Source organism: Amyelois transitella, chromosome 20 (assembly GCF_032362555.1).
Source record: "Amyelois transitella isolate CPQ chromosome 20, ilAmyTran1.1, whole genome shotgun sequence".
In the NCBI taxonomy this organism is placed as follows: domain Eukaryota; kingdom Metazoa; phylum Arthropoda; class Insecta; order Lepidoptera; family Pyralidae; genus Amyelois; species Amyelois transitella.
In genome coordinates, this window is record NC_083523.1 from 6757852 (window position 1) to 6770054 (window position 12203).

Consider the following 12203-nt stretch of genomic DNA (forward strand, 5'->3'; position numbering starts at 1 on the left):
TTACGGGGTAGACAAAGTCAACAGTCCCGCAAAGGCTGAAAAGCCACGTTCAGCACGTATGGCTGCTGGATAGAATTGAGATTCAAATAGTGACAGGTTGCTAGCCCATCGCCTAAAAGAAGAATCCCTTTATACGGCTATCCCTTAGTCGAATGTATATTGATCAAATTAAAGACGTCCTAGTAAAGGGTTAGGTCAAGAGTTCCCGAAACCGCCGAGCTTGCGTTAAGAGAGTTATGAATGTGGATGAAGCGAAGGAAAATAAGGAAACAGGCGTGATTTTATATATGTAAGTATCCTTTAGTCGCCTTTAACTTATATTATTTTAGATATAATCAGCTACGAAACTAATTCACCATGTAGCGATCGTAGTTGAACAAGAAACAAACGCCGTTTATAAATGCTCACAAGAATCGATAAGAGATCGTCCGACATAAACCAAGAATCGAGCTGATCGGTATAAATCGATGAATCGATTACGATCTGATCACTCGGTGTCGATTATTCAGATGCAAGTTAAATGTTTGTATTCGTTAATCTAGTATAAGATGGCTATCTGGCAGCAGTGTTCCAACGTCCTGAATGTGGTGTAATGGAGGTTTAAATGTTTGTTGCATGCATACATACATATAATCACGTCTATATCCCTTGCGGTGTAGACAGAGCCAACAGTCTTGATGAAAAGACTGAAAGGCCGTATAAATCTTTTTGCAATTATAAATATATATCCATAAAAAAGGTCATTCAAGGGAGGTGGCTTCAATCAATGCCAGTAAAAAGTTGATTATGATATTTATAGATAGTTTAATTACCACTAGTATTGATAAAGTGGCGATGATTGTTTTTGATTCATCAAACTTATTCATAAAACATAAATAAATAAAAGCAAACACGATCATAGCTCAATAAATTTGTGAAAGTATTAATTAAAATGCAATTTCCTTAATCAACACATAATTTAATGGCCTAATAATTTTCAATCAAGCTCTGCAGTAAAATCGATCTCATTAAAAGCATCTGACCTTAGAGTAAGCAAAATTTCTGATAGAGAGTGCGCATCGAGGCTGAAATGATATTAGCATAATAATTATAATAAAAAAAAACAGTAAATTAAAAGTCAGACTGGGTCACGGAATTCCCACGGGAACTGAAACAAACGGGCGTGGCGTACTATAGTGGATGATGGTAACCGCGCGCTCTATAACCAATACTTCTAAGCTCTAGGTCAGATAACCACCTCTCCGGCATACGAAAGGTCAGTAATTCACTTTTATAGTGACCATTACCCTGGTTTCGTTTATCTGCAGCGAATTAGTGAACGCAATATTTACGCATCATAAAACTACAATATTTAATACCGAAGTATGCGAGTTAATTGTTTAAGTGATGTTTGTCGTAAGTTGAAATTTGTGGATTGCAATATTGAATGTACTTTGTTAATGGCAAACAAATTAATGTTATGTGTTTTGTATTTCCATTAAAACAGAACATAACATATAGGTATGTTATGTTCTGTTTTAATGGAAATACAGATGGAGATATATAACATATATGTTATGTTCTGTTTTAATGGAAATACAAAACACATAACATTAATTTGTTTGCCATTAACAAAGTACATTCAATATTGCAATCCACAAATTTCAACTTACGACAAACATCACTTAAACAATTAACTCGTATCTCCATAAAATCATAATATTCAAAAGTGCTTGGTTTGATATTTTGTAGTTGTAAGGACTATATTTGTTTGTGGAAAATATAATAATAATGTAATGTAAAAATATAATGTATATAAGGCAGATGTTACGAGTATGTTAGGATACACTAATAAAAATTTTGCTTTTAATGAATTATACTAAAGAAAATAATTTATTAAATAATAATTTGTAGTGAGCATTAACTTACAACAAATTTGATTAAAGCTTATGAATTCCATAGGTCAAAGCCATGTAATTTATAGGCTTATCGAAGAACCATAGTCAATAGCGTAACATATGTATAATCGTAGTACCTACAACTATATGACCATAATTATACATTGCGATAATCAGGCAATAGTTAAGAAATACATATATGTAGATATTATTCTAGATAAACAAACTTTTAAAAAACTACATCCTACTACTATTATAAAGGCGAAAGTTTGTATGGATGTATGGATGTTTGTTACTCTTTCACGCAAAAACTACTGAACCGATTACCATGAAATTTGGTATGTAGGTAGCTGAAGACCCAGAATAACACATAGGCTACTTTTTATCCCAGAGTTCCCGCGGGATTGATAGGGTTTCCATGCGGACGAAGTCGCGGGCGGCCTCTAGTACATACATATAATCACGTCTATATCCCTTGCTGGGTAGACAGAGCTAACAGTCTTGAAAAGACTGATAGGCCTCGTTCAGCTATTTAGCTTAATGATAGAATTGATATTCAAAGAGTGACAGATTGCTAGCCCATCGACTAAAAGAATCAGATTTTAATCCTAAGTTAAAAAAAATTACAAATATTTTTTATTTCCCAAGCATACTTATGGAAATCTACACCTAATATTATGAACGTGAAATTACTTTTAAACAAAAGGCTAATAAACGTTGGATTATTTTTGTATGCGATAGGCTACTTGTCACTATTCTCTAATCATGATATTCTTAATGATGAAAATAGTTCAGTCTTTTCAAGACTTTTGGTTCTGTCAAGCAAAGCTGTCCCGGCAAGGGATATAGACGTGTGTATGATATTACTATCTGAATCTCTGTTATAGCCGTGTGGTTCCCGGCACCAATACAAAAAAGAATAGGACCACTCCACCTCTTTACCACGGATGTCGTAAAAGGCGACTATGGGATAGGCTTACAAACTTGGGATTCTTTCTTAGGCGATGGGCTAGCAACCTGTCACTATTTGAATCTCAATTCTATCATTAAGCCAAACAGCTGAACGTGGCCATTCAGTCTTTTCAAGACTGTCGGCTCTGTCTACCCCGCAAGGGACGGGATAGATGTGACCATATGTATGTATGTATGTATTTCTGTTATAGCCCGGAAGGTAAAAATTGGTTATAATGAATAGAATAGAATAGAATAGATTTATTTTCAAAATTGGATACAAGGTATCACTTATTGACGTCACATAACTTAAATCTAATTATAATTACTACCGCTTCCAAAGCGCATGTGTAGAAGAAGCGGCGGAACAAACTACACTGCAGCATTTTCACAGGACGTCAATTTACAAATATAGATCTCTTAAATCTAAATCGTGGACGAATGCACATTGTCTACATTAAAAAACATGTATGAATGTAGAACTGATTATGTCAATACGAATATTTCGTCAAATAAAATAAATATAAAATAAAATATGTACATACTGTACAAATTATGTCAAGATCATGTCAAAAATACACAAGCATTTAAGAGGCCATTATGTCCAGCTCGGGCCACACATGTTTATCATTAATATAATCATCCGTGCTGTAATAGGCTTTCCTACAAAGCTCAACTTTAATATACTGTTTGAATTTTCTATCATTCATTTCAAGAACACTTTTTGGTAATTTATTATAAAATCTTATACAATTAATCAGAAATGATTTCCCTACCTTAGCCAGCCGATGTGCTGGGATCGACAACTTGTAATTGTTCCGCAGTGATCTACTAGTACATTCACCTATTTTTTTGGAAAGAGTCTAAGTTTTTCCTAACATGCATGATGTTATCGAATATGTATTGGGAGGGCAAAGTTAAAATATTTAGGTTTTTGAAAAAATCTCTAAGGGAATCTCTTTGTTTAAGACCGTAGATATATCGAATTGCCCTTTTTTGTAAAATGAAAATAGTTTGTATGTCTGCTGCTGATCCCCAAAGCAGTAGACCATATGACATTAAACTATGAAAATAACTAAAATATACTAGCTTAGCAGTTGCCACATCCGCCATGTATGTACGTACTCTCATTAAATCATTATTTTTAAATCTTTCCCTAACAAAATACTTACTGATTTGACAAATAGCGTACCGATAACAATACATCCTATTCGAATCATCATAACCATCAAACAAAGGAAGTCTATGCATTTCTCATACATTTGTTACAGCCATTGTGGCCCGCGGCCGCCATAGCCTGTCCATTTATTAATAGTCCATATTTGGTCGGCGGTGGACGTGTGATATATAAGCTTTGGTCATAGACCTACTAGTCTATAGACTCATAATCCCTTTCATATGAGACTGAAACAAAATGTTCATCTGTCTTATTGAAAATGGACCTTAATGTATTACAATAAAGCACACAGTGAACATAAATTTATATTTAAGTGTTGTGTATTTTTTTTGCAATACGCTAAGATCCATTTTTGAAAGGATATATCTGTACAATACAAACGTAGTCACGTCAATATCCTTTGCGTGGAAGACAGAGCCAACAGTCTTGTTAACACTGAAAGACGTAATTTAGCTGTATGGCTAAATGATGGAATTGAGAAATCAAATAGTGACATTGCTAGCCCATCGCCTACAAGAGGAATTAATAAGCCTATCCCTTAGTTACTGTTGTATTCTAAAATGCCTAAAACCACACGCCACACGAGGACGTTTTATTGATCGGTTTTGCTCGCATCTGTTTATCTAGTATATAGTTCATCGGAGACGATGATGTCTAGGATTTGAAGCTAAATGCCTATTTGTAACGGTTTTATCTTACTGGAAATTAGTAGGGTAATTATTTGAGACATTTTAGTTGTAATGCTTTGTTATAAGATTCTAGTTACGCCTTTCTTCATCAGGGAAGGATAAGTTCAGAGTATGATATTTATTAGCTTAATTTTCTTGCGTCTTCACAACTTCATTTTAGTATCTAGACATACAAACATACATAAATCACGCCTCTTTCCCGGAGGGGTAGGCAGAGACCACATCTTGCCACGATCCCTGCATACTTCTTTCGCTTCATCCACATTCGTAACTCTTCATGCGAGCTCGTCGGTTTCGGGTACTCTTGACCAGACCTTTTTCAGTATAACAATAAGCGTACAATCCAATTGTTAAATATAACTACACTATGTATTAAACACACCTTTAAAATAATAATTACTAAAAAAAACACAAAGAAAATAAAGAAAATTACAGTTTATTTCTTTTTTTTATAATAAATCTACCTCAACTTTTTAATTACTTTTGCCATGGTAATCCACACACAAACCTCGCCATATCAAAACCACACCACAGACTGTCTCGAATTTTAGACATGCCCATTTGGCGTGGCCTGACAAAGGCCGCTATTTTTCACGCGAGCTATCTGAGCGCCCCGACAGCTGAGCTAAAGGGCTGTCATGTCGGAGTGCAGGACCACCGTGCGGGTTTTGTTCTGTGCTGAACTGCATTTGTTCATGTTCTAAGTGGTATTAGAAAGGTCCTGTGGAACTATCTGTTGTAGAACATGTAAATGTAGAAGTGGAAATTTATTATATTTTTTATACGTCAGAATTGTGGGGCTTTTTTTGTTATATTTTTTTTATTTATTTTATTCTCTGCAGAAGATTTTTATGTACCATTCTCGATATTAGAATGAAGTGTGGAAATTTACCTCGTCTTAACACACATAATAAAAAAAGACAAAAGTAATGTCAAACAAAAGACATCAACGCGCCTCAAACGTACGAAAGACTCGTACGAAAGAAGAAATGAAGACGACACAATGTGTTTTTTATTAATTTTGAGTTTAAAATCCCTAATAACATATTTTTGTCTTTATATGCGACGTAAATCTATGGCTTTGTCCGCCTTAGCCCAATTTCTCGTTATGTGTTACCTAAGTACTAATATGAAATATATTGGTTTTAATTGAAATTGGTTCAGTTTAGCTATAGAAAAAGCAGTAAAAGAATTCATAATTTGTACTCATCTTTTCTCGCTCGCTGCGCTTCTCCGTATTAAATATCATAAAAATCGGTTCAGTATTTTGAGTTCAATATAAAAAGTAAAGGACTTGTGTTCCTTCCGTGTCTCTACGTCATCTTTGCATTTTCTATGTTATCAAACTGGGGTCCACCTTCCGACATTTTTACTTTCTGTCTTCAGCGTTCTCAGTTTTTTCCTACTACTTCTATCTTCTTATATATAAAATTCTCGTGAAATATTGTGAGCATATCGAGTATTGTCTGAAAATCTACCAACATATTTACTTCATATCCCTACCTAAGTGATAAGGTTTGCCCACCCTTACTAGAAATTACTTAAAAATTATTTATATGGCAAAACAACATTTGCTAGGACAGTTAGTTTTTCTATACAATTTAGCAATTAAAATAATGACGATTTTTCGTCTAAAAATGACTTCTTCCGTGTAACCTGTTGGCAAGCAGCGTTTACCCATGATTGATCAGTTAAAGGCCCTCGCAACAGGCGAGCTATCGCGTCCATCTTAACGAAGCATTTAATTTCATTAAGTTGCCCACAAGATTAATGGTGCATTGCCTAAGGTTCCACGTCAAGCCGTGACCTTATTATGGGCGAGTCAAATTATTGTCATTAGTTTGATTTAAGGTGTTGATAGACTAGAAATTTCAGTGTTTCCTAAGAAAGATATATTTAGTTACAGTTCTTTTTTCTGTCTACCCCGCAAGGGATATAGACGCGATTTTATGTTATGTAAAGTCAGATTAATACTTCTAGTATTAAGAATTTTGAACAAAAAAAAATTAAATAAATTCTTACTTTTGACTTGTGGTTATAAAGTGCCACGACTTATACCCAAGAAACGAACTAAGCAGCTACGCCGTAAATTGACTTTTTCATAATGCTTGAAGCTAATGAGTGTGGAGGAAGCGGGAGAGATCTTATAGGATCGTAGCAAGTGGAAATCCATAGTCTCTGCCTACCCCAATGGGAGACAGGCGTGATGTTATGTATGTATAAAAGCTAATAAAACTATTAAGTTTAAAAGCCACTAGTATGTATGCACCTTTAGTCGCGAACGATTGCCAAACACATCCATTGATATCCTATAGTTTTAATGTCAAAGTGTTGGCATTGGCACGTAATTACTAATTTATAATTTTACGTATACCTAACGATGTGATTTTAACTGATTGATTGATTCACTGTTTATATAAAGCCGCTAATCATACGTGTTTTTGTATTAATGACTTTTTATGTGAATATTTTTGACTTTAATATAAATTATATTTAAAATGAGTTGATATAATAAGGAAGTTAATTAAAATGAATAATAATTGAAATTATGCAAATAGAACTCTGAGAGGGGATTTTTTATTGAAAGATCATACATGAGGTTTTCTGCACTTTAGAATACGAGTAGCACCCTTTTATCTTTACCTCATGGATATCCTAAAAGTGATAAAAGGAATAAGCAGGCTAAAATGCTGGTCTCACAACAAAGATATTAGTGTATGTCAGCTGCTTCTCTGTCCACACAGATTATTAATGTATATCAAGGGAAAAGTAACTGCAAAAAAAGCTTTTTTTCTTATAATAGATTTGAGTGGGTTTGACCTTAATCTGCCTAGTGGTAAGTAAAATAGTGCCTTTTCACTTTTGCCTTGAAAACAGAATAAGAAACTTATCTCCCTATTGGTCCGTGTGAATAGTAATGGAGCCATGTCTAGCTGCACTTGACTGTACTTTAGTAAAGTACCGATATATAAATATATTTCTCCAATTCGTTCAACACTTCCGAGCTTCAATCAAATTCTTTAAGCTCTGATTTTTATCTGATATCCTTGTTATGTTACTACTAGACATTCGTACGAAATAGTTTTGTGGCATAACCTGTCGCCTCAGGCATTACTTGCGTAAGTCCACAAACTTATCGACAAAGCTAAATATTGTCTATGTTAACTCTTAACTTAATACAAATTAGAATGAAGTTAGAGAAAAATGAAATTTAAAAAAAGAACTTTGTATTCGTTTTACATAAGTAATACCAACATAGCTTTGCAGTCAAAAATATTTACAATTATGTCATTTAGTACCAGTAAAGTGACTTATAGACGGTAAATATAAGTTTGCCGCGTTTGCCTCTAAATCAAATCCCAGTCAATTAAGATAAAGCCAAGAACGACAGCTATGCACAATAGCATATGACTAATACAGCATTTTGTTTGTCTAACTTAATACAAGTGAATAGAATTCTGTTAGACAGCTCTACTAAAGTTGTTATTTCTCTTTGTCATTTTAAATTTAATGCAGTTTAACTGACGAGCTTGAAAAGAGTAATGATTGTGGATGAATCAAAAGAATGCAGGGATCGTGACAAGTGGAAAGATGTAGTCTCTGCCTACCCCTCCGGGAAGGAGAAGTAATTTTTCTGTATGTATGTAAGTTTCATTTTTTTGGTCTGGTGAAATTCCATAGTGCTTCCAGCTTATACCTTTTCTATGTAGATTAGTAACAGTAGATCAAGTAAATACATATGTACATAATATATACATATAGTCATGTCTTTATCCCTTGCGAGGCAGCCAGAGCTTCTTCAAAAAGTCTTGAAAAAACTGATAGACCACGTTCAGCTGTTTGGCTCAATGATAGAATAAGATTCAAATAGTGACAGGTTTAGAATAGAAGAATCAAGACGAAGAAGAATAGAAGAATTGCACGTCTGCAAGGAAAGAGATGGAGTGGTCACATGGTACGGTTCAAGGGAATTACATTTTTAATTCTTCTTACAAGCGATGGGCAAGCACCCTGCCACTATCTTTGAGTGTCTATGGTATCACTATGCCATTCAGCTGAGCGTTGCATTAGATTCTTTCCGGGCGAGGCAAGGATGTAACTGGAACTAACGCCAGGATGAACAAGTGGCTTTAGATTGTTATAGGTAACTCTTTCTACCCCGAAATGTTTTAGAGTGAAGGAATTTCTAATGAATCACACAAACATCACCTAATCATTATACCTACTGACACAGATAAGGCCACAAAATCCATTATAGTACAATATTGCTACAAACCATCTTATTGAAAGGGCATGTAAACAGCAGCTGTTTCGCATTTAATGTCAAACACATGACAAATGACACGGGGACCGGCATTATGTCTTTAGACTCTGTCAGGGCTGTCGCTTACGGGTTTTTACGGGACAAACATAAGCATAAAATAAAAGAAAAATTTTTCCAATACTTATGGTAATAACCGAAGATGTGATATGAAAACGAACAAAAGTATGTAGGCAAAAATCACTAGTTTATACTAGTAAGCCTAAATGGCTGCCCTTGATAAATCGGGTTATTCCAAGACAACTTTAAACTCAATCACAGAAAGACATGTCAAACAAAGTAGTTACAATCTTTTATCCCTTTTCACAAAATTCGTTCGTCAAATTGCAGGAAAAAGGGAGCACAGATTTGATAGAGCAACAATAGTATGCTTCCAGCAACTCAATGAAATTCTAATTGCGTTAAACATACATACATAAGTTCTTGGCAAGTGGAAAGATATGGTCTCTGCCTACTCAGTAACTCATTGACTCATTCCCATCTCTATGGATCAATGATGGAACTGAGATTCAAGAAGTGACAGACAGTTTAGGCGATGCTTAGAAGATAACTCCCAAATTTATTGCGGCAAACAAATAATTTATCACAAGTAAACATACAAAGCTATGTAGATTTTGTACGTTACATATATACAAGTTATTATTGCATGATCATTTTATGAATTTACCTCAAAGCGTTCTTGAGTTGACGACCCTATTATGGGTTAACCAAGTTTCAATAACTCAGCTACACCAACAATAAATTTATCATTCGAGATACAGCATTTACCACATTTACCTAAAGTATGCAAGTATGGACAGATAGTTTCCAATTTTAATCTAGTTTTGCCTAAATTAGTCTGCATTAATTGAGTTTGAGCGAATTCTGTCGATAAGACGATAAGGAGTGAGAAATATTGATAATTTTTTATGCCTTTATCTTTTTAAGTTCTTTCTTTGGTTATTCTATATGTTTACTTTCCTCACATTGGTTATCTAGAAAATATAGCCGAAAGGTAAAACAAGACGGTTCATTTTAGAACTTCACTGATTAACTTCACGTATTTTCATCGCTTTTATTTAAGCAATCTAATTTCTTCCCAAGAGAAAGGATTCCAACTTGTAATCAGTTTTAATAAATACACAAGTAACATTCCTTGATTACCTCCATATTTACTCAAATAAGGCAATTTGCTACGTTTAGATTCAGCTAACGAGCGTTGCGGGGTTCGCGTCGCATTGTTGAAAGGTCACATGCATAGAGATAATATAAGAACCTTCTAGTTCAACTAGAGTGCGCATTTTCAGATTACTTTGCCAAAAGTGGATTCAAAATTTAAAAAAAATCAATGTTTTTATTACTTATCAAACATTTCAACATCATAATAATTGTCATATCATTTGGTTTCACAACATGGGGTGACATCAAATAAATTACTTAAAACTAAGTTTACTGCCGCTACCAAAGCGTGAGTGCAGAAGAAGTGGTAGCAAACTGCACTACAGCATTTCCTTTATGTGACAAATTCACAGATGTCACTTGTCGCCTACAGAATTTGCGTCTAGACTGACTAAATTTGATCAAATTTTTCATGGTATTTTGATACAATTTTGTCAGTTTAGAGAAGTCTCGACGTATAATAAGTTTTAGTCACAGAGATTCTTACTTTGAAATGAACACAACTCATAAATACCTCATGGCTGCTGAAGTGACACCAGATGGCGATTAGAGCCAACCACGACATTCCTTTTGTGCCCACGACCGTCTTTAGAGTTAACATACATACATACATACATAAGGTCACGCCTATATCCCTTGCGGGGTAGGCAGAGCCAATAGTCTTGAAAAGACTGAATGGCCACGTTCAGCTATTTGGCTTAATGATAGAATTGAGATTCAAATAGTGACAGGTTGCTAGCCCATCGCCTAAAGAAGAATCCCAAGTTTGTAAGCCTATCCCTTAGTCGATTTTACGACATCCATGGAAAAGAGATGGAGTGGTCTTTAGAGTTAATCAAATATTTTAACTAGAAACAACTATACACCTAAAGTTAAATTATCCTCAGAATCCGTTCTCATTAATAATATGATTCTCTAGGTTATTTATTGAAGAAATGTGGATGTGTTGTCAGCACCATTAATATTGTTTGCTTTGTAATTAATTTTCTTTTATTACTTATTTTATAGAATACTCTTTTATCTTTATTATCTTTTGCATCCTATATCCATACTAAATAACCTAACAAATGAAATCTAATCTTCGCCTTTAGAGTATAATACGCGCTCCGTGTAAAATAAACACGCGATGGTCACATTATTTACAATAATATCGTAAATTAACGGTAACTCAACGTTAACGTCCATTTTAATTGGACTGAATTCTGATTTCGACGCTTCTGAGCCGCCGTATTTATGCGTAATCACTCTTAATGCTTTATAACTTAATAGACAAGCGGAGACGGAGATAACCTACTTTTTAATATACATATATTTAGCAAAGACAGAGTACTCCATTGGATAGATAACTTTGTAGATTTTTATGGTGATTAAATTGTCATAATGACTAATAATCTCAACTAGCAGGTTAAATTAAATAAATAATAGAGTTTAATTCAAATGGCAAATTTTACAAAGTTTTACATTCATCTGCCTGTCGGTATTATAAAGTTAGTACAACCCGCTCCGGCACTATTTCAAGGTTTAGGTGTAGATATTTTTTCCTTATGATAATAATTTGATGATAAATGTCATTCACCAAAGAGAAAGAGGTCCTATTTGACCCTTCCTTTTTTTCCATAGAATTGACTAGTTTATTTTATCAACATTTATTTAACTCAGAAAAACTGTCTGGAATTTCCTCAATAAATGATTTCTTATTGCTCCCGGCGTAAGTCCCGGTTAATCCTTCTCTCTGAAGTGCAGTTCGAGATGTGCCTGTGACCATGATCCTGATGAGTCAAGTTTGTACACGTAGCGACTACCGTCCGACCTTCGCAACTTTGTATTAAAATATTTGTTATCTTTACTTCTGAAATGTCACGTCAGTAGTACAAATTACTGACAATCAAAAAATCACAGTGAACAAAATCGTCATTACATTTCCCATTGTAAGACAACATATTAAATCGACACTGTTAATCTGTAACGTGGTAGTACAACATAATAAACCCATTGTGGTGTAACTGGTTCCAATGTGGATCATAGCACAA

At 34.4% G+C, this 12203-nt stretch overlaps 1 protein-coding gene across 1 annotated transcript in view; it reads left to right on the top strand.

The window, feature by feature from the left end:
* LOC106131611 (tRNA (adenine(58)-N(1))-methyltransferase catalytic subunit TRMT61A) overlaps positions 1 to 12203 on the top strand; it is a 75194-nt gene that overhangs the window by 2439 nt on the left and 60552 nt on the right. The window lies entirely within an intron of this gene.